The 20,905-nt window shown below is 39.7% G+C and overlaps 1 long non-coding RNA gene across 1 annotated transcript; it reads left to right on the top strand.

Moving 5' to 3' along the window:
• Positions 1–18,221: 18,221 nt before the first annotated feature.
• LOC128635934 (uncharacterized) lies at positions 18,222–18,462 on the top strand. Its single transcript, XR_008398624.1, has 2 exons — positions 18,222–18,261; positions 18,359–18,462. It is a non-coding gene; the product is annotated as an uncharacterized LOC128635934 (long non-coding RNA).
• Positions 18,463–20,905: the final 2,443 nt, after the last annotated feature.

Below are 20,905 nucleotides of genomic sequence, written 5' to 3'. Positions count from 1 at the left end.
TATTTTATAAAGATTAAGCCTCTTAATTAGAAGTAAGATCTATTATTGTTTGAAACAATTGCCTTTTTTCCATTCTTACGGCTAGATTTAGAGTTCGGCGGTAGCCGTGAAAACCAGCGTTAGAGGCTCCTAACGCTGGTTTTAGGCTACCGCCGGTATTTGGAGTCACTCAAAATAGGGTCTAACGCTCACTTTTCAGCTGCGACTTTTCCATACCGCAGATCCCCTTACGTCAATTGCGTATCCTATCTTTTCAATGGGATCTTTCTAACGCCGGTATTTAGAGTCATTTCTGAAGTGAGCGTTAGACATCTAACGACAAAACTCCAGCCGCCGGAAAATAGCAGGAGTTAAGAGCTTTCTGGGCTAACGCCGGTTCATAAAGCTCTTAACTACTGTACCCTAAAGTACACTAACACCCATAAACTACCTATGTACCCCTAAACCGAGGTCCCCCCACATCGCCGACACTCGATTAAAATGTTTTAACCCCTAATCTGCCGACCGCCACCTACGTTATACTTATGTACCCCTAATCTGCTGCCCCTAACCCCGCCGACCCCTGTATTATATTTATTAACCCCTAACCTGCCCCCCACAACGTCGCCGACACCTGCCTACACTTATTAACCCCTAATCTGCCGAGCGGACCTGAGCGCTACTATAATAAAGTTATTAACCCCTAATCCGCCTCACTAACCCTATCATAAATAGTATTAACCCCTAATCTGCCCTCCCTAACATCGCAGACACCTAACTTCAATTATTAACCCCTAATCTGACGACCGGAGCTCACCGCTACTATAATAAATGGATTAACCCCTAAAGCTAAGTCTAACCCTAACACTAACACCCCCCTAAATTAAATATAATTTTAATCTAACGAAATTCATTAACTCGCATTCTATTGGCTGATCGGAACAGCCAATAGAATGCGAGCTCAATCTGATTGGCTGATTGGATCAGCCAATCGGATTGAACTTGATTCTGATTGGCTGATTCCATCAGCCAATCAGAATATTCCTACCTTAATTCCAATTGGCTGATAGAATCCTATCAGCCAATCGGAATTCGAGGGACGCCATCTTGGATGACGTCCCTTAAAGGAACCGTCATTCGTCGGGAGACACAGAAAGAAGAGGATGGATCCGCGTCGGCTGATTCAAGATGGACCCGCTCCGCACCGGATGGAAGAAGATCGAAGATGCCGCTTGGAGAAGATGCTTGCCGGTCCGGATGTCCTCTTCTTGCCGGATAGGAGGAAGACTTTGGAGCCTCTTCTGGACCTCTTCAGCACCGGATGCCAGGACGGATCGGTGATACCTGGATGGTGAAGACAAGGTAGGAAGATCTTCAGGGGCTTAGTGTTAGGTTTATTTAAGGGGGGTTTGGGTTAGATTAGGGGTATGTGGGTGGTGGGTTGTAATGTTGGGGGGGGGTATTGTATGTTTTTTTTTACAGGCAAAAGAGCTGATTTTCTTGGGGCATGCCCCGCAAAGGGCCCTGTTCAGGGCTGGTAAGGTAAAAGAGCTTTTACATTTATTAATTTAGAATAGGGTAGGGAATTTTTTATTTTGGGGGTCTTTGTTATTTTATTAGGGGGCTTAGAGTAGGTGTAATTAGTTTAAAATTGTTGTAATATTTTTCTTATGTTTGTAAATATTTTTTTATTTTTTGTAACTTAGTTCTTTTTTATTTTTTGTACTTTAGTTAGTTTATGTAATTGTAGTTATTTGTAGAAATTGTATTTAATTTATTTATTGATAGTGTAGTGTTAGGTTTTATTGTAGGTAATTGTAGGTATTTTATTTAATTAATTTATTGATAGGGTAGTGTTAGGTTTAATTATAACTTAGGTTAGGACTTATTTTACAGGTAATTTTGTTATTATTTTAACTAGGTAACTATTAAATAGTTCTTAACTATTTAATAGCTATTGTACCTGGTTAAAATAAATACAAAGTTGCCTGTAAAATAAATATTAATCCTAAAATAGCTATAATATAATTATAATTTATATTGTAGCTATATTAGGGTTTATTTTACAGGTAAGTATTTAGCTTTAAATAGGAATAATTTATTTAATAAGAGTTAATTAATTTCGTTAGATGTAAATTATATTTAATTTAGGGGGGTGTTAGTGTTAGGGTTAGACTTAGCTTTAGGGGTTAATCCATTTATTATAGTAGCGATGAGCTCCGGTCGTCAGATTAGGGGTTAATAATTGAAGTTAGGTGTCGGCGATGTTAGGGAGGGCAGATTAGGGGTTAATACTATTTATGATAGGGTTAGTGAGGTGGATTAGGGGTTAATAACTTTATTATAGTAGCGCTCAGGTCCGCTCGGCAGATTAGGGGTTAATAAGTGTAGGCAGGTGTCGGCGACGTTGAGGGGGGCAGATTAGCGGTTAATAAATATAATATAGGGGTCGGCGGTGTTAGGGGCAGCAGATTAGGGGTACATAGGGATAACGTAGGTTGCGGCGGTGTACGGAGCGGAAGATTAGGGGTTAAAAATAATATGCAGGGGTCAGCGATAGCGGGGGCGGCAGATTAGGGGTTAATAAGTGTAAGGTTAGGGGTGTTTAGTCTCGGGGTACATGTTAGAGTGTTAGGTGCAGACGTAGGAAGTGTTTCCCCATAGGAAACAATGGGGCTGCGTTAGGAGCTGAACGCTGCTTTTTTGCAGGTGTTAGGTTTTTTTACAGCTCAAACAGCCCCATTGTTTCCTATGGGAGAATCGTGCACGAGCACGTTTTTGAGGCTGGCCGCGTCCGTAAGCAACTCTGGTATCGAGAGTTGCATTTGCGGTAAAAATGCTCTACGCTCCTTTTTTGGAGCCTAACGCAGCATTTTTTTGAACTCTCGATACCAGAGTTAATTTTATGCTGCGGCCAGAAAAAAGCCTGCGGAGCGTTAACAGCCCATCTACCGCCAAACTCCAAATCTAGGCCTTAGTCTGTTTAGTCTTAAATCATTGCTGTTCCTATGTCTTCTCATGAAACAAGACAATATTTTTACACTGCAATTGCAGATACATGGAAAACCACTGTAACATATTACTATTCACTTGCTGTAATGTAACTTTGTCTGACTTTACCGACTATGCAAATTAGTTGGCAGTTCTGGAGAAAGGCATGCTGGGAGATATAATATTTAAACTTCTGGATCACAAAACATCTTTTACTGTCTGTTGTCTCAGATGAAAATGACCAGTTCAACAAGTTTAATGTTGCTCTGATATAGGGGTGAAAGAAAACTGTTTGAAGCCTCCCTAAGTTAAAAATGTCCTGGATTGAGAACTATAAATACCAGTTAGTTTACTAGGGATAATTGGCCGGTTAGCTGTCCTGCATTCTTGACTGGCTCAGCCTCATTGCTGCAATATATGTGTGACTCCCATTATAACCCTCCACTGTAGATAAAGTGGCTGTTGGGTCAAAATGTGGTGTTTCTTATAGAAACCCCTCCCTGAATGTGTGCAGAGTGGGTGAGTAGGTAACAGGGACAGTGTAGCACCTGGAGTTAGTAGTATAGGGACAGAGAGTTGAATGTGGCAGTCTAATGGGGTTGAAGTCCATGTCAAGATGCTTGAAAATGGCCATTTTTTATATATATATATATATATATATATATATATATATATATATCAGCAGTGAGAGATAGGGATGTTGGGAAATGTAATATTTAACATTCAGCATAGCAATATGGACCCCAACCCCCAGAATGTGATCTTTATGGCCCTTTTATGTTCAACAGTAGCTTACGCCAGTATATCATATTGCACGCGTAACATAAACATAAAAAAAAAAATGTTGAAGTCACACGTAAAAATCTAAACCGGAATTTTTTTTAACCCAAATGTTAAAACACCATTTAAAACCATCCCCCACATCACAAATACTAAATAAACATATTAACCCCTAAACTGCCATCCCCATACATCGCAATCACTAATAAAATTTATTAACCCCTAAACCGCCATCCCCATACATCGCAATCACTAATAAAACATATAAACCCCTAAACCGCCATCCCCCGACATCGCAAACACCTAATTAACTTGTTAACCCCTAATCCGCCAACCCCCCACAATGCAAACACCCAATTAACCTATTAGCCCCTAATCTGCCACCCCCCACAATGCAAACACCCAATTAACCTATTAACCCCTAATCCTCTAACCCCACAGCACAAAGCATTAAACTAAAAACAAAGCCCTGTAACCTGACACCCCCTAACTTAACCCCAATTAAAATACACTGAAATAAAATTTAAAATATACTAACTACCTAAAAAGCATTCAAAAATTACAAACAAAAAAAACCTGCATTACAAAAAACCCAAACATTACATAAAATAAAAAACCCTAAGATTACTGAAAAAACAAAACTAAGATTACAGAAAATATAAAAAAAATTCCCTTGCAGAGAATAAAACAACCCTAAGATTACTGAAAACCAAAAACCTAACCTTACAAAAATAACAAACGGCCAGATTACGAGTTTTGCGTTATGAGCTGTGCGGTGCTAACGTGCAGTTTATTCTCACCACTCACTTACCTACAGTGCTGGTATTACAGGTTTTTACAAACCCGGCGTTAACAGGCAAGAAGTGAGCGTAGAGCAAAATTGAGCTCCATACCACACTCCAATACCAGCGCTGCTTAAATCAGGGGTGAGCTGGTCGTAAGGCAGCCCCATTGATTCCGATGGGGAAACTAAAGTTATATTTACACCTAACATCCTAACATGAACCCCAAGTCTAAACACCCCTAATCTTACACTTATTAACCCCTAATCTGCCGCCCCCAACATTGCAGACACCTACATTATACTTATTAACCCCTAATCTGCCGCTCCGGACATCGCCGCCACCTACATTATATTTATTAACCCCTAATCTGCTGCCCTCAACATCGCCGCCACCTACATTATATTTAATAATCCCTAATCTGCTGCCCCCAACATCGCCAACACCTACATTATATTTATTAAACCCCTAATCTGCCGCCCCAATGTCTCCTTAACCTACCTACACTTATTAACCCTTAATCTGCCGTCCCCAACGTCCAAACCACTATTCTAAATGTATTAACCCCTAAACCTAAGTCTAACCCTAACCCCCCTAACTTAAATATAATTCAAATAAATCTAAATAAAATTACTATCATTAACTAAATTATTCCTTTTTAAAACTAAATACTTACCTATAAAATAAACCCTAACGGCTAGATTTAGAGTTCTGCGGCCAAAGGGGTGCGTTAGCTACGCATGCTTTTTTTTCCCCGCACCTTTTAAATACCGCTGGTATTTAGAGTTCACAGAAGGGCTGCGTTAGGCTCCAAAAAAGGGAGCGTAGAGCATATTTACCGCCACTGCAACTCTCGATACCAGCGGTGCTTACGGACGCGGCCAGCTTCAAAAACGTGCTCGTGCACGATTCCCCCATAGGAAACAATGGGGCTGTTTGAGCTGAAAAAAAAACTAACACCTGCAAAAAAGCAGCGTTCAGCTCCTAACGCAGCCCCATTGTTTCCTATGGGGAAACACTTCCTAAGTCTGCACCTTACACCCTAACATGTACCCCGAGTCTAAACACCCCTAACCTTACACTTATTAACCCCTAATCTGCTGCCCCCGCTATCACTGACCCCTGCATATTATTATTAACCCCTAATCTGCCGCTCCGTACACCGCCGCAACCTACGTTATCCCTATGTACCCCTAATCTGCTGCCCCTAACACTGCAGACCCCTATATTATATTTATTAACCCCTAATCTGCTGCCCCCGCTATCGCTGACCCCTGCATATTATTATTAACCCCAAATCTGCCGCTCCATACACCGCCACAACCTACGTTATCCCTATGTACCCCTAATCTGCTGCACCTAACACCGCCGACCCCTATATTATATTTATTAACCCCTAATCTGCCGCCCCCAACGTAGCCTCCACCTACCTACAATTATTAACCCCTAATCTGCCGACCGGACCGCACCGCTACTCTAATAAATGTATTAACCCCTAAAGCTAAGTCTAACCCTAACACTAACACCCCCCTAAGTTAAATATAATTTAAATCTAACGAAATAAATTAACTCTTATTAAATAAATTATTCCTATTTAAAGCTAAATACTTACCTGTAAAATAAATCCTAATATAGCTACAATATAAATTATAATTATATTGTAGCTATTTTAGGATTAATATTTATTTTACAGGCAACTTTGTTTTTATTTTAACCAGGTACAATAGCTATTAAATAGTTAATAACTATTTAATTGCTACCTAGTTAAAATAATTATAAAATTACCTGTAAAATAAATCCTAACCTAAGTTACAATTAAACCTAACACTACACTATCAATAAATAAATTAAATAAACTACCTACAATTATCTACAATGAAACCTAACACTACACTATAAATAAATTAATTAAATGCAATACCTACAAATAAATACAATGAAATAAACTAACTAAAGTACAAAAAATAAAAAAGAACTAAGTTACAAAAAATAAAAAAATATTTACAAACATTAGAAAAATATTACAACAATGTTAAACTAATTACACCTACTCTAAGCCCCCTAATAAAATAACAAAGACCCCCAAAATAAAAAAAATGCCTTACCCTATTCTAAAATTAAAATAGAAAAGCTCTTTTACCTTACCAGCCCTGAAAAGGGCCCTTTGCGGGGCATGCCCCAAAGAATTCAGCTCTTTTGCCTGTAAAAAAAAAACATACAATACCCCCCCCCAACATTACAACCCACCACCCACATACCCCTAATCCAACCCAAACCCCCCTTAAATAAACCTAACACTAAGCCCCTGAAGATCTCCCTACCTTGTCTTCACCACGCCGGGTTCACCGATCGATCCAGAAGAGCCTCCAATGTCTTGATCCAAGCCCAAGCGGGGGGCTGAAGATGTCCATGATCCGGCTAAAGTCTTCATCAAAGCGGGAGCTGAAGAGGTCCATGATCCGACTGAAGTCTTCTATCAAGCGGCATCTTCAATCTTCTTTCTTCCGGATCCATGTAGTTCATCCAGCCGACGCGGAACATCCATCTTCACCGACGACTTCCCGACAAATGACGGTTCCTTTAAGGGACGTCATCCAAGATGGCGTCCCTCAAATTCCGATTGGCTGATAGGATTCTATCAGCCAATCGGAATTAAGGTAGGAAAATTCTGATTGGCTGAAGAAATCAGCCAATCAGATTCAAGTTCAATCCGATTGGCTGATCCGATCAGCCAATCAGATTGAGCTCGCATTAGAGCTTAGCTTTAGGGGTTAATACATTTATTATAGTAGCGGTGTGGTCCGGTCGGCAGATTAGGGGTTAATAATTGTAGGTAGGGGGAGGCGACGTTGGGGGCGGCAGATTAGGGGTTAATAAATATAATATAGGGGTCGGCTGTGTTAGGGGCAGCAGATTAGGGGTACATAGGTATAATGTAGGTTGCGGCGGTGTACGGAGCGGCAGATTAGGGGTTAAAAAAAATATGCAGGTGTCAGCGATAGCGGGGGCGGCAGATTAGGGGTTAATAAATTCTATGTAGGTGTCGACCGTATTAGGGGCAGCAGATTAGGGGTACATAGGAATAACGAAGGTGGCGGCGGTGTGCGGTCTGCAGATTATGGGTTAAAAAAATTTAATAGAGTGGCGGCGATGTGGGGGGGCCTCGGTTTAGGGGTACATAGGTAGTTTATGGGTGTTAGTGTACTTTAGAGCACAGTAGTTAAGAGCTTTATAAACCGGTGTTAGCCCATAAAGCTCTTAACTCCTGTTTTTTTTCTGCGGCTGGAGTTTTGTCGTTAGATTTATAACGCTCACTTCAGCCACGACTCTAAATACCGGCGTTAGAAGGATCCCAATAAATAAATAAATAATAAAATTCAAATAAATAAAAATTCAAATAAATAATAAATTCAAATTAGTTTGGATTTATTTGTTACATTCGGATGGCCATGGACTAACCACGATTACATTAGTAGTTTACAGTATATTAGGTTATATCACTCTGCTATGAGTTACACCTAATATTACAGTACATAATACTAATCTAATACACAGAACATCCAAACTAACACATACCGAACTTCCGAATTTACAAATCGAATCCGAACCAAATACATCCAAATTTATTATAATCCGAATGAATCAGAAACAAATGCATTTGAATGTATCCGAATTTGAATCGATCCTAAAATGAAATTCTAAAACATCCAAAACTAATTTTTCTGCCGCGCACAAGTCTAATTTATACTGGTAGAAACCTCATTTATCTTTAAATAATATTTGTAATGTCACATAGTCTTGTCTGCAGGTAACTCACATGAAATGTAACAAACAAGACTTAGGCCTAGATTTAGAGTTTGGCGTTAGCCGTGAAAACCAGCGTTAGAGGCTCCTAACGCTGGTTTTAGGCTACCGCCGGTATTTGGAGTCACTCAAAATAGGGTCTAACATTCACTTTCCAGCCGCGACTTTTCCATACCGCAGATCCCCTTACGTCAATTGCGTATCCTATCTTTTCAATGGGATTTCTCTAACTCCAGTATTTAGAGTCGTTTCTGAAGTGAGCGTTAGACATCTAACGACAAAACTCCAGCCGCAGGAAAAAAGTCAGTAGTTAAGAGCTTTCTGGGCTAACGCCGGTTTATAAAGCTCTTAACAACTGTGCTCTAAAGTACACTAACACCCATAAACTACCTATGTACCCCTAAACCGAGGTCCCCCCACATCGCCGACACTCGGAAAAAAAAATTTTTAACCCCTAATCTGCCGACCGCCACCTACGTTATCCTTATGTACCCCTAATCTGCTGCCCCTAACACCGCCGACCCCTGTATTATATTTATTAACCCCTAATCTGCCCCCCTCAACGTCGCCTCCACCTGCCTACACTTATTAACCCCTAATCTGCCGACCGCAAAGCGCCGCCACCTACGTTATCCTTATGTACCCCTAATCTGCTGCCCCTAACACCGCCGACCCCTATATTATATTTATTAATCCCTAATCTGCCCCCCACAACGTCGCCTCCACCTGCCTACACTTCTTAACCCCTAATCTGCCGACCGGACCTGAGCGCTACTATAATAAAGTTATTAACCCCTAATCCGCCTCACTAACCCTATCATAAATAGTATTAACCCCTAATCTGCCCTCCCTAACATCGCCGACACCTAACTTCAATTATTAACCCCTAATCTGCCGACCGAATCTCGCCGCTATACTAATAAATATATTAACCCCTAAAGCTAAGTCTAACCCTAATACTAACATCCCCCTAAGTTAAATATAATTTAAATCTAACGAAATTAATTATCTCTTATTAAATAAATTATTCCTATTTAAAGCTAAATACTTACCTGTAAAATAAATCCTAATATAGCTACAATATAAATTATAATTATATTATAGCTATTTTAGGATTTATATTTATTTTACAGGTAACTTTGTATTTATTTTAACCAGGTACAATAGCTATTAAATAGTTAAGAACTATTTAATAGCTAAAATAGTTAAAATAATTACAAATTTACCTGTAAAAGAAATCCTTACCTAAGTTACAAATAAACCTAACACTAGACTATCAATAAATTAATTAAATAAACTACCTACAATTACTTACAATTAACCTAACACTACACTACACTATGATGGGGCCCTTGGATAAAGGTACATGCCCTGTATACAAACTCATTAGTACAAGGCCGCTTCGCTCCGGATGGATGCCGCTTGGATGAAGACTTCAATCGGATGGAAGACCTCTTCTGGCCCGCTTGGATGAAGACTTCAGCCGGATCATGGACCTCTTCAGCCCCCCGCTTGGGCTTGGATCAGGACATCGGAGGAGCTCTTCTGGACCGATCGGTGAACCTGGTATGGTGAAAACAAGGTAGGATGATCTTCAGGGGCTTAGTGTTAGGTTTATTTAAGGGGGGTTTGGGTTAGATTAGGGGTATGTGGGTGGTGGGTTGTAATTTTGGGGGGGGGGGGTATTGTATTTTTTCTTTTACAGGCAAAAGAGCTGAACTTCTTGGGGCATGCCCCGCAAAGGGACCTGTTCAGGGCTGGTAAGGTAAAAGAGCTTTGAACTTTAGTAATTTAGAATAGGGTAGGGCATTTTTTTTATTTTGGGGGCTTTGTTATTTTATTAGTGGGCTTAGAGTAGGTGTAATTAGTTTAAAATTGTTGAAATATATTTCTAATGTTTGTAAATATTTTTTTATTTTTTGTAACTTAGTTCTTTTTTATTTTTTGTATTTTAGCTAGTTTATTTAATTGTATTTCTTTGTAGCAATTGTATTTAATTAATTTATTGATAGTGTAGTGTTAGGTTAATTGTAAGTAATTGTAGGTAGTTTATTTAATTAATTTATTGATAGTCTAGTGTTAGGTTTATTTGTAACTTAGGTAAGGATTTCTTTTACAGGTAAATTTGTAATTATTTTAACTATTTTAGCTATTAAATAGTTCTTAACTATTTAATAGCTATTGTACCTGGTTAAAATAAATACAAAGTTACCTGTAAAATAAATATAAATCCTAAAATAGCTATAATATAATTATAATTTATATTGTAGCTATATTAGGATTTATTTTACAGGTAAGTATTTAGCTTTAAATAGGAATAATTTATTTAATAAGAGATAATTAATTTCGTTAGATTTAAATTATATTTAACTTAGGGGGGTGTTAGTATTAGGGTTAGACTTAGCTTTAGGGGTTAATACATTTATTAGTATAGCGGCGAGATTCGGTCGGCAGATTAGGGGTTAATAATTGAAGTTAGGTGTCGGCGATGTTAGGGAGGGCAGATTAGGGGTTAATACTATTTATGATAGGGTTAGTGAGGCGGATTAGGGGTTAATAACTTTATTATAGTAGTGCTCAGGTCCGGTCGGCAGATTAGGGGTTAAGAAGTGTAGGCAGGTGGAGGCGACGTTGTGGGGGGCAGATTAGGGGTTAATAAATATAATATAGGGGTCGGCGGTGTTAGGGGCAGCAGATTAGGGGTACATAAGGATAACGTAGGTGGCGGCGCTTTGCGGTCGGCAGATTAGGGGTTAATTATTGTAGGTAGGAGGAGGCGACGTTGAGGGGGGCAGATTAGGGGTTAATAAATATAATATAGGGGTCAGCGATGTTAGGGAACCAGATTAGGGGTACATAGGGATAATGTAAGTAGCGGCGGTTTACGGAGCGGCAGATTAGGGGTTAATAATAATATGCAGAGGTCAGCGATAGCGGGGGCGGCAGATTAGGGGTTAATAAGTGTAAGGTTAGGGATGTTTAGACTCGGGGTACATGTTAGAGTGTTAGGTGCAGACGTAGGAAGGGTTACCGCATAGCAAACAATGGGGCTGCGTTAGGAGCTGAACGCGGCTTTTTTGCAGGTGTTTGGTTTTTTTTCAGCTCAAACAGCCCCATTGTTTCCTATGGGAGAATCGTTTTTGAGGCTGGCCGCGTCCGTAAGCAACTCTGGTATCGAGAGTTGAAGCTGCGTTAAAAATGATCTACGCTCCTTTTTTGGAGCCTAACGCAGCCTTTATGTGGACTCTCGATACCAGAGTTATTTTTATGGTGCGGCCAGAAAAAAGCCGGCGTTAGTTTTTCGGGTCGTTACCGACAAAACTCCAAATCTAGGCCTTAGTTTTTCTAAGAGAAATAAAACTCTTCTTTGTCTGTATTTTGCCTAACAACTCAACCAACATGAAAGAAATGTGCAAATAAGAGCAGGATTACAATTGAGGTGCCAATAATGACACTAGCGTTATTGTGATTGTTTGCTCCCCTTCCCATTGCACCTGCTATTGGAGGAGCTGGGTGGTGTGATTAATAATGACTTATCAGATCTATTTCTCCTATCTAGGAATGTTCCGATTATATTAGCTGTTACACTTAGCAAGAGCTTCACTTTCCCTTTGTCTGTAAGGGAAGTTCTGCTAGCAGTGAATTAGAGATCAGCCTGTGAAGGGTTAGCCATTGTTTGGATATTTGGTCTGGTCTCTGTTATTTCTTCATCTGGCACACAACACATTGGCTGAAGTTCCACAAAAATATTACCAGTGCCTTAAACACCAATAACCTACAACGTCTGAACAAATTACTAGTGCCTAGAGCTGTATAACTACAGAAAAAAAACAATACATGGAAAGTCTCAATATATTAGCAGTGCCTAGGGCAGCACATCAACAGAAAAGGCAAAACACTTGAAAATCCCCTTAACTAGAAGATAAATTATTAGATGAGGGGCGACAGACAGCTATTCTGGTGATGGGGCCCTTGGATAAAGGTACATGCCCTGTATACAAACTCATTAGTACAAGGCTAAATAAATGTGACTGTGATGAATATGGTATGTTAAAGAAGTAACAAGATAATAATCTCTTATAGAAATGGTATAAAAGGGCATTTCCCTAAACAAACATGGCAGGTCTGTTCTCACATGGCCTAATTACACATCTGTACAGATGGTTTTGTTTATGTGGCTTTTTATTTCAAATGTAAACCTTTCTATCTCAGCAACTTTATGATCACCCCCCCAAGCAAAATAATGCACTACCAGAAATAAAATCTATTTTATAAAGATTAAGCCTCTTAATTAGAAGTAAGATCTATTATTGTTTGAAACAATTGCCTTTTTTCCATTCTTAGTCTGTTTAGTCTTAAATCATTGCTGTTCCTATGTCTTCTCATGAAACAAGACAATATTTTTAGACTGCAATTGCAGATACATGGAAAACCACTGTAACATATTACTATTCACTTGCTGTAATGTAACTTTGTCTGACTTTACCGACTATGCAAATTAGTTGGCAGTTCTGGAGAAAGGCATGCTGGGAGATATAATATTTAAACTTCTGGATCACAAAACATCTTTTACTGTCTGTTGTCTCAGATGAAAATGACCAGTTCAACAAGTTTAATGTTGCTCTGATATAGGGGTGAAAGAAAACTGTTTGAAGCCTCCCTAAGTTAAAAATGACCTGGATTGAGAACTATAAATACCAGTTAGTTTACTAGGGATAATTGGCCGGTTAGCTGTCCTGCATTCTTGACTGGCTCAGCCTCAGTGCTGCAATATATGTGTGACTCCCATTATAACCCTCCACTGTAGATAAAGTGGCTGTTGGGTCAAAATGTGGTGTTTCTTATAGAAACCCCTCCCTGAATGTGTGCAGAGTGGGTGAGTAGGTAACAGGGACAGTGTAGCACCTTAAGAAGTTAGTAGTATAGGGACAGAGAGTTGAATGTGGCAGTCTAATGGGGTTGAAGTCCATGTCAAGATGCTTGAAAATGGCCATTTTTTATATATATATCAGCAGTGAGAGACAGGGATGTTGGGAAATGTAATATTTAACATTCAGCATAGCAATATGGACCCCAACCCCCAGAATGTGATCGTTATGGCCCTTTTATGTTCCAAAGTAGCTTACGCCAGTATATCATATTGCACGCGTAACATAAACATTAAAAAAAAAATGTTGAAGTCACACGTAAAAATCTAAACCGGAATTTTTTTTAACCCAAATGTTAAAACACCATTTAAAACCATCCCCCACATCACAAATACTAAATAAACATATTAACCCCTAAACTGCCATCCCCATACATCGCAATCACTAATAAAATTAATTAACCCCTAAACCGCCATCCCCATACATCGCAATCACTAATAAAACATATAAACCCCTAAACCGCCATCCCCCGACATCGCAAACACCTAATTAACTTGTTAACCCCTAATCCGCCAACCCCCCCACAATGCAAACACCCAATTAACCTATTAGCCCCTAATCTGCCAGCCCCCACAATGCAAACACCCAATTAACCTATTAACCCCTAATCCTCTTACCCCCACAGCACAAAGCATTAAACTAAAAACAAAGCCCCGTAACCTGACACCCCCTAACTTAACCCCAATTAAAATACACTGAAATAAAATTAAAAATATACTAACTACCTAAAAAGCATTCAAAAATTACAAACAAAAAAAACCTGCATTACAAAAAACCCAAACATTTCATAAAATAAAAAACCCTAAGATTACTGAAAAAACAAAACTAAGATTACAGAAAATATAAAAAAAATACCCTTGCAGAGAGTAAAACAACCCTAAGATTACTGAAAACCAAAAACCTAACCTTACAAAAATAACAAACGGCCAGATTACGAGTTTTGCGTTATGAGCTGTGCGGTGCTAACGTGCAGTTTATTCTCACCACTCACTTACCTACAGTGCTGGTATTACAGGTTTTTACAAACCCGGCGTTAACAGGCAAGAAGTGAGCGTAGAGCAAAATTGAGCTCCATACCACACTCCAATACCAGCGCTGCTTGAATCAGGGGTGAGCTGGTCGTAAGGCAGCCCCATTGATTCCGATGGGGAAACTAAAGTTATATTTACACCTAACACCCTAACATGAACCCCAAGTCTAAACAACCCTAATCTTACACTTATTAACCCCTAATCTGCCGCCCCCAACAGTGCAGACACCTACATTATACTTATTAAACCCTAATCTGCCGCTCCGGACATCGCCGCCACCTACATTATATTTATTAACCCCTAATCTGCTGCCCCCAACATCGCCGCCACCTACATTATATTTAATAACCCCTAATCTGCTGCCCCCAACATCGCCGACACCTACATTATATTTATTAAACCCCAAATCTGCCGCCCCAATGTCTCCTTAACCTACCTACACTTATTAACCCTTAATCTGCCGTCCCCAACGTCCAAACCACTATTCTAAATGTATTAACCCCTAAACCTAAGTCTAACCCTAACCCCCCTAACCTAAATATAATTAAAATAAATCTAAATAAAATTACTATCATTAACTAAATTATTCCTTTTTAAAACTAAACTTATACTTACCTATAAAATAAACCCTAAGAGAGACAGAGAGAGAGAGACAGGGAGAGAGAGAGAGACAGAGGGGAGAGAGAGAGAGAGAGAGAGAGAGAGAGGGGACAGAGAGAGACAGAGGGGAGAGAGAGAGAGAGACAGAGGGGACAGAGAGAGACAGAAGGGACAGAGAGAGACAGAGGGGAGAGAGAGAGACAGAGGGGAGAGAGAGAGAGAGACAGAGGGGAGAGAGACAGAGGGGAGAGAGAGAGAGACAGAGGGGGAGAGAGAGAGAGACAGAGGGGAGAGAAAGAGAGACAGAGGGGGGGAGAGAGAGACAGAGGGGACAGAGGGGAGAGAGAGAGAGAAAGGAGAGAGAGAGACAGAGGGGAGAGAGAGAGAGACAGAGGGGAGAGAGAGAGAGAGAGGGGAGAGAGAGAGAGAGACAGAGGGGAGAGAGAGAGAGAGAGAGAGAGAGAGAGAGAGAGACAGAGGGGAGAGAGAGAGAGAGAGAGAGAGAGAGAGGGGAGAGAGAGAGATAGAGAGAGGGAAGAGAGAGGGACAGAAAGGGAAGGGGGAGAGAGAGGGACAGGGGAGGGGGAGAGAGAGGGACAGGGGAGTGGGAGAGAGAGGGACAGGGGAGTTGGAGAGATAGAGGGACAGGGGAGTGGGAGAGAGAGAGAGAGACAGGGGAGTGGGAGAGAGAGAGACAGGGGAGAGGGAGAGAAACAGGGGAGGGGGAGAGAAACAGGGGAGGGAGGGGGAAAGAAACAGGGGAGGGAGGGGGAGATAAACAGGGGAGGGAGGGGGAGAGACACAGGGGGGGAGACACAGGGGAGGGAAAGACACAGGGGAGGGAGAGACACAGGGGAGGGAGAGACACAGGGGAGGGAGAGACACAAGGGAGGGAGAGACACAGGGGAGGGAGAGACACAGGGGAGGGAGAGACACAGGGGAGGGAGGGGGGAGAGACACAGGGGAGGGAGGGGGGAGAGACACAGGAGAGGGAGGGGGGAGAGACACAGGGGAGGGAGGGGGGGAGAGACACAGGGGAGGGAGGGGAAGAGAGACACAGGGGAGGGAGGGGGAGAGAGACACAGGGGAGGAAGGGGGAGAGAGACACAATGGAGGGAGGGGGAGAGAGACACAATGGAGGGAGGGGGAGAGAGACACAATGGAGGGAGGGGGAGAGAGACACAATGGAGGGAGGGGGAGAGAGACACAATGGAGGGAGGGGGAGAGAGACACAATGGAGGGAGGGGAGAGACACATTTTTTTAAATAACTTTCCCAGAATTTTTTAAATAACTTTCCCAGAAATTCTGATCACATTTACAGTACTTTATACAGTCCTTAATCCTTATAATTAAATACTTTCACTTTCTTTTTTTTAATTTGATATGGGCTTTGAACTGTCCTATAAATATTCTAGTATATCTGCATAACACCAAACTATCAAACTGACTGCTCTCATTATTGCATTTATTTATGCTGGTAACCTGCTCCATTTATGTCAGGGTAAGAGTTGCTACCCTTATATCAGCCAGCACAGAGGTGAGAAGGTTTAGTGGAAGGAACCTTACCTGTCCTGAGCTGATGAGGTCCGTTCGGTCGGTCGCGTCAGACAGAAGACTGAGAGACTCTGTCACTCCTGACCTGACTCACTCCACCGGGTGTCCGGGTCCACCCAAGTGGCACTGGCTAGCCTCCGCTCCTCCACCCGAGTCCACCACCGGCTGAGTCTCACTCTCTCTGCTCTCTTCCCGGCTCTCTCCCCTCCACAACCGCGGTCTGCAGCAGTAGTGTGAGGCTGTGAGCAGTAGTTTCAGCCCAGGCGGGCACTGAGGGCAGGGCAGCACGGACACGCAGTCACACTATCTGCAGCAGCAGCTCCCTCCAACTACTGAGCTACTGAGTCTTCCCGCCAGGCCAGTCTGACTCACTGTGTCGGCGGCGCAACGTCACACTCCAGAGTCCAGACTGTCACTCAGCAGCCCAGCAGGCACGCCTCCCTGCAGTGCTGAATGCTGATTGGGCAGATTGGCTGAGTGATGATCTAGCTCATCATGGAGGCGGTTTTGAGAACCGCCTCCATTGGAGCTTGTATGAGGCACCAGAGAGTCACCAGTAGGTGGCGCAGCTCTAAGTGAGCAGTCTATTGTTATGTAGATCCATGTTGCGAAATTAATGGAGGGCAGCGGACCGGCTCACTGCCTCCTAATTGCGCAACAATGGATAATGAATTGGCAGCGCAAGCGCAGTACTGTAGTACACAAATAAGAAATAAATACACAAATTAATGATGTGGGTAATGAGCAATCGCCATGGGGGGTGGGGGGGTACACTTGGGGGGTGCCCAAAAAATAAATACAATAAAAAACTTTTTTTTTTTTAATAAATATTATTGGAAATCTTTTTTTTCCCTGATTGGACAGGGGAGGCGCTGCCTCCCCGGCCTCCTATTACTGCACGTCACTGGGGTCTTTCCAATCTGTCAGTAGTATAGTTGTGGGCCTCAGTCAACCTTCTTTTTCAAGGCATCTGACACATGTGCTCAAAGCTATTTTGAAGCATTTAAAATTATTTATTCATTTCTCTAATAATGCTGAAGGTTGGCAAAGTTTGAAAACTAATTTTTTTAAAGTTGCTGGTATGCCCAATGTCTTAGGGGCTATTGATTGTACACACATCCAATTGAGACCTCCGCAACACAAAGAAGAGCAGTTTAGAAATTGGAAACATAACCATTCCTTAAATGTACAAATGGTTTCTGATGCAAAGCTCAAAATAATGAGTGTCCGCTCAAATTTTCCTGGGTCATGTCATGACTATTATATTCTTCAACAGTCGGCACTTTATCGGATGTTTGAGTCGGCAGAGATGCCTGATGGATGGCTATTAGGTAATTATGTATATTATTCCTTTATTTGATAGTCTATTTCACATTTTATTTTTGACTTTTTTTTATTTTATTGTAAATGTTTTCTAATTTATTTACAATCTTTTTCTTTGTTAGGAGACAGTGGATATCCTTGTCGGCACTGGCTCATGACGCCATTCACAAATCCAAGAACCGACGCTCAGAAAAAATATAATGATGCTCATCGGAGCACTCGGTCAGCCATTGAGCGCACCTATGGTTTATTAAAAACTAGATTTAGGTGTCTAGATAGATCCGGTGGAGTGCTGCAATATGACCCGTGCAAGGTATCAGATATCATTTTGGTGTGCTGCATTTTGCACAACATAGCCCTGCAAGATGGAGATGTGGATGTCACTGTCCTCAGTAATAATGAAAACAATGAAGATCTTGATGCTTCAAGAGATTCCACTTCTGGTGGAGTCGAAGTTCGGAATAGCCTTGTTGCTAGATATTTCTCATGTTAGTATATTTTATTCTAGTTTTAACCAATACCTTTTTTAATTAGTCTGTGCTTTTCCCATTTTAAAATTTATATATATATATTTTCTTTTTAAAGGAATCAAATGCGGTTTAAAGAAAATAGAGAAGAATGAATCCAGTTCAAGCCCTATCGATTTAATTTTTTTGTTAATCGTTCATTAAAAAAAATTGTTAAATACATATTTTTTTTGGTTATCTTGTTATTTTTTGGACAAAAGCATCATGGTTAAATTAATTGGTTTTCCGCTACAATCTTCAAATAATTAGAATAATATTTGATTGCCTATATGGATCTTAAAAGTTGAATTTTCACAATAATGTCCCTTTAACCCTTCATTTTATCAATCATCAGTTTTTGAAGAAAATTAAATTTGAAAAGAATACCAAAAGAACAAAGCTGAATTGTTGATAATTTTTTTTTTTTTTTTTTTTTTATGAAAATCCCTATCTGAATCTTGAAGGTTTATTTCTTTTATGACTGTCCCTTTAATGGGTTAATGTTTTGCAGGCAACAATATACTGTTTCAAATACTATATTAAGTGAATGTGCTATTACTATCCAATTTTTAACGTTCGCTTTATATACTATTTGAGGCAGTATATTGTTGCCTGGAAATCATTACCCATTAAAGGGACAGTCATAAAAGCAATAAACTTTCAAGATTCAGATAGTGCTTTTCATAAACAAAAAAAATAAAAAATAAATTCTTTTAGGTATCATGTGACAGCCATCAGCCAATCACAAATGCATCTACATATATGCTGTGAACTATTGTACATGCTCATTCGGAGCTGGTGACTCAAAAATTGTAAATATAAAAAGACTGTGCACGTGTTGTTTCTGGAAGTAAATGACCAACTTTCTATTTTACTCCTATTATCATTTTTTCTTTGTTCTCTTGCTATCTTTATTTGAAAAAGAAGTCAGCTAAGCTTTTTTTTTGGTTTCAGTACTCAGGACAGCACTTTTTTATTGGTGGATGAATTTATCCACCAATCAGCGAGGACAACCCAGTTTGTTCACCAAAAATGGGCCGGCATTTAAACTTACATTCTTGCATTTCAAATAAAGATACCAAGAGAAAGAATAAAATTTGATAATGTGAGTAAATTATAAAGTTGATTTAAAGTTCATGCTCAATGTGAATCACAAAAGACATTTTTTGGGTACATTGTCCCTTTAAATACATCTTAACATAAAATATCTTAAAGTTAAGCTGCATCATATTCAATTGTTTAAACATTTTTTTATATGATGTCCCTTTAAAATAATGGTGTAACCAATACTGTTATATTAAAGGTCCATTATATACAAATGTACAAACCCAAAAACTTCAAAATTGTTGAATGTGTTATATATGGATTAGCTACCATTGTTAAACAACAAACATTCATGTTTTGTCTCTTTAAAATCAACAATAATATGTCTAATAATTGATGGCAAAAAATAAATTCATAGACAGTGTAGGAGAAGAGCATCCTTTTATGATGGAGGAAAAGAGCATCCTTATCTCTTTAGTGCTTTGTCTTACATAAACATATTTATAAAATAAACATATTAATTGAAAAAAAAAATCCCTCAGTTAAACATTATTATTATTAAAAGCCATAAGCAGCATAAATACTAAAAACAATGATGCAAAAATATTTATTTAAGTATCCATAATTTTTCAAAAGTACCTTAAATGTCTAAATTATAGACTATAAAAACAACAAAAAAAAACATGATCCAATAAAAGCGCATGTTTTCCTATTTTTGGATCAGAGTGTAAAATGCCTTTTGCCAGGAAGCCCAAATTCACTCTTGGAGAGCTGATTATTATAACTGCTTTCATGAGGAAATATTTCCCAAAAAGAATCGGGGGCGTATATGGGGTCATTCAAGACCAGCGAAATATAATTTTGTCCGAAATGACCCGTAGAGTCCGCAGAGTCGCTGGGTTTAGAAGGACCCAGCGCGACTGTCTTAAGCGCTTTTCGGACCTAAGCCGAAGAGACAAAGAATTAAAACGATCGATTATAAGATTTCTTAGAGAATGTAAGTATAATATAAGGATAAATTATTTTCTGTCCACTAAGAATTAAATATATATTTGAATCAAGGTATATGTTACATTCTATTATATTTGATTCAATTTGTTATTTTAGTTTACACTATCAAGAAATGTTTTTATTATGCCCCAAGAAAGGATCCCAAAAAAAATGTTTCAACTTTGTAAAAAATATTTATATACATTATTCTAAATTGAAAATGAGTTATAATTATAGAGTGCGCAATTACGCAATAGCGTTAGTGCCACATGACTTTATCTTTTTGCTTGCGCCCCAAAAAGGTATCGTGGAACGCCTGTTATTATGCCCCTTGAAAGTTTCCAAAAAAACTGTTGCAACTTTAAAATAAAATTTATAAACATTATGGTTCTTGCAAATGAAAGTTACAATTATATAGTGCGCAATAACGATTGCCACATGACTTTTCATTTTTTACTTGTGCCCCAAAAAAGGTATCGTATACTGTTATTATGCCCCAAGAAAGGGTCCAAAAACAATGCACTTTCATCAAATATTGCTAATTTGTGTTCTCGAAAATGAAAGATAATTATACAGTGCGCAATGATTGCCA

Source organism: Bombina bombina, chromosome 7 (assembly GCF_027579735.1).
Source record: "Bombina bombina isolate aBomBom1 chromosome 7, aBomBom1.pri, whole genome shotgun sequence".
Taxonomy (NCBI): domain Eukaryota; kingdom Metazoa; phylum Chordata; class Amphibia; order Anura; family Bombinatoridae; genus Bombina; species Bombina bombina.
This window is presented reverse-complemented; position numbering and strand designations above follow the sequence as displayed.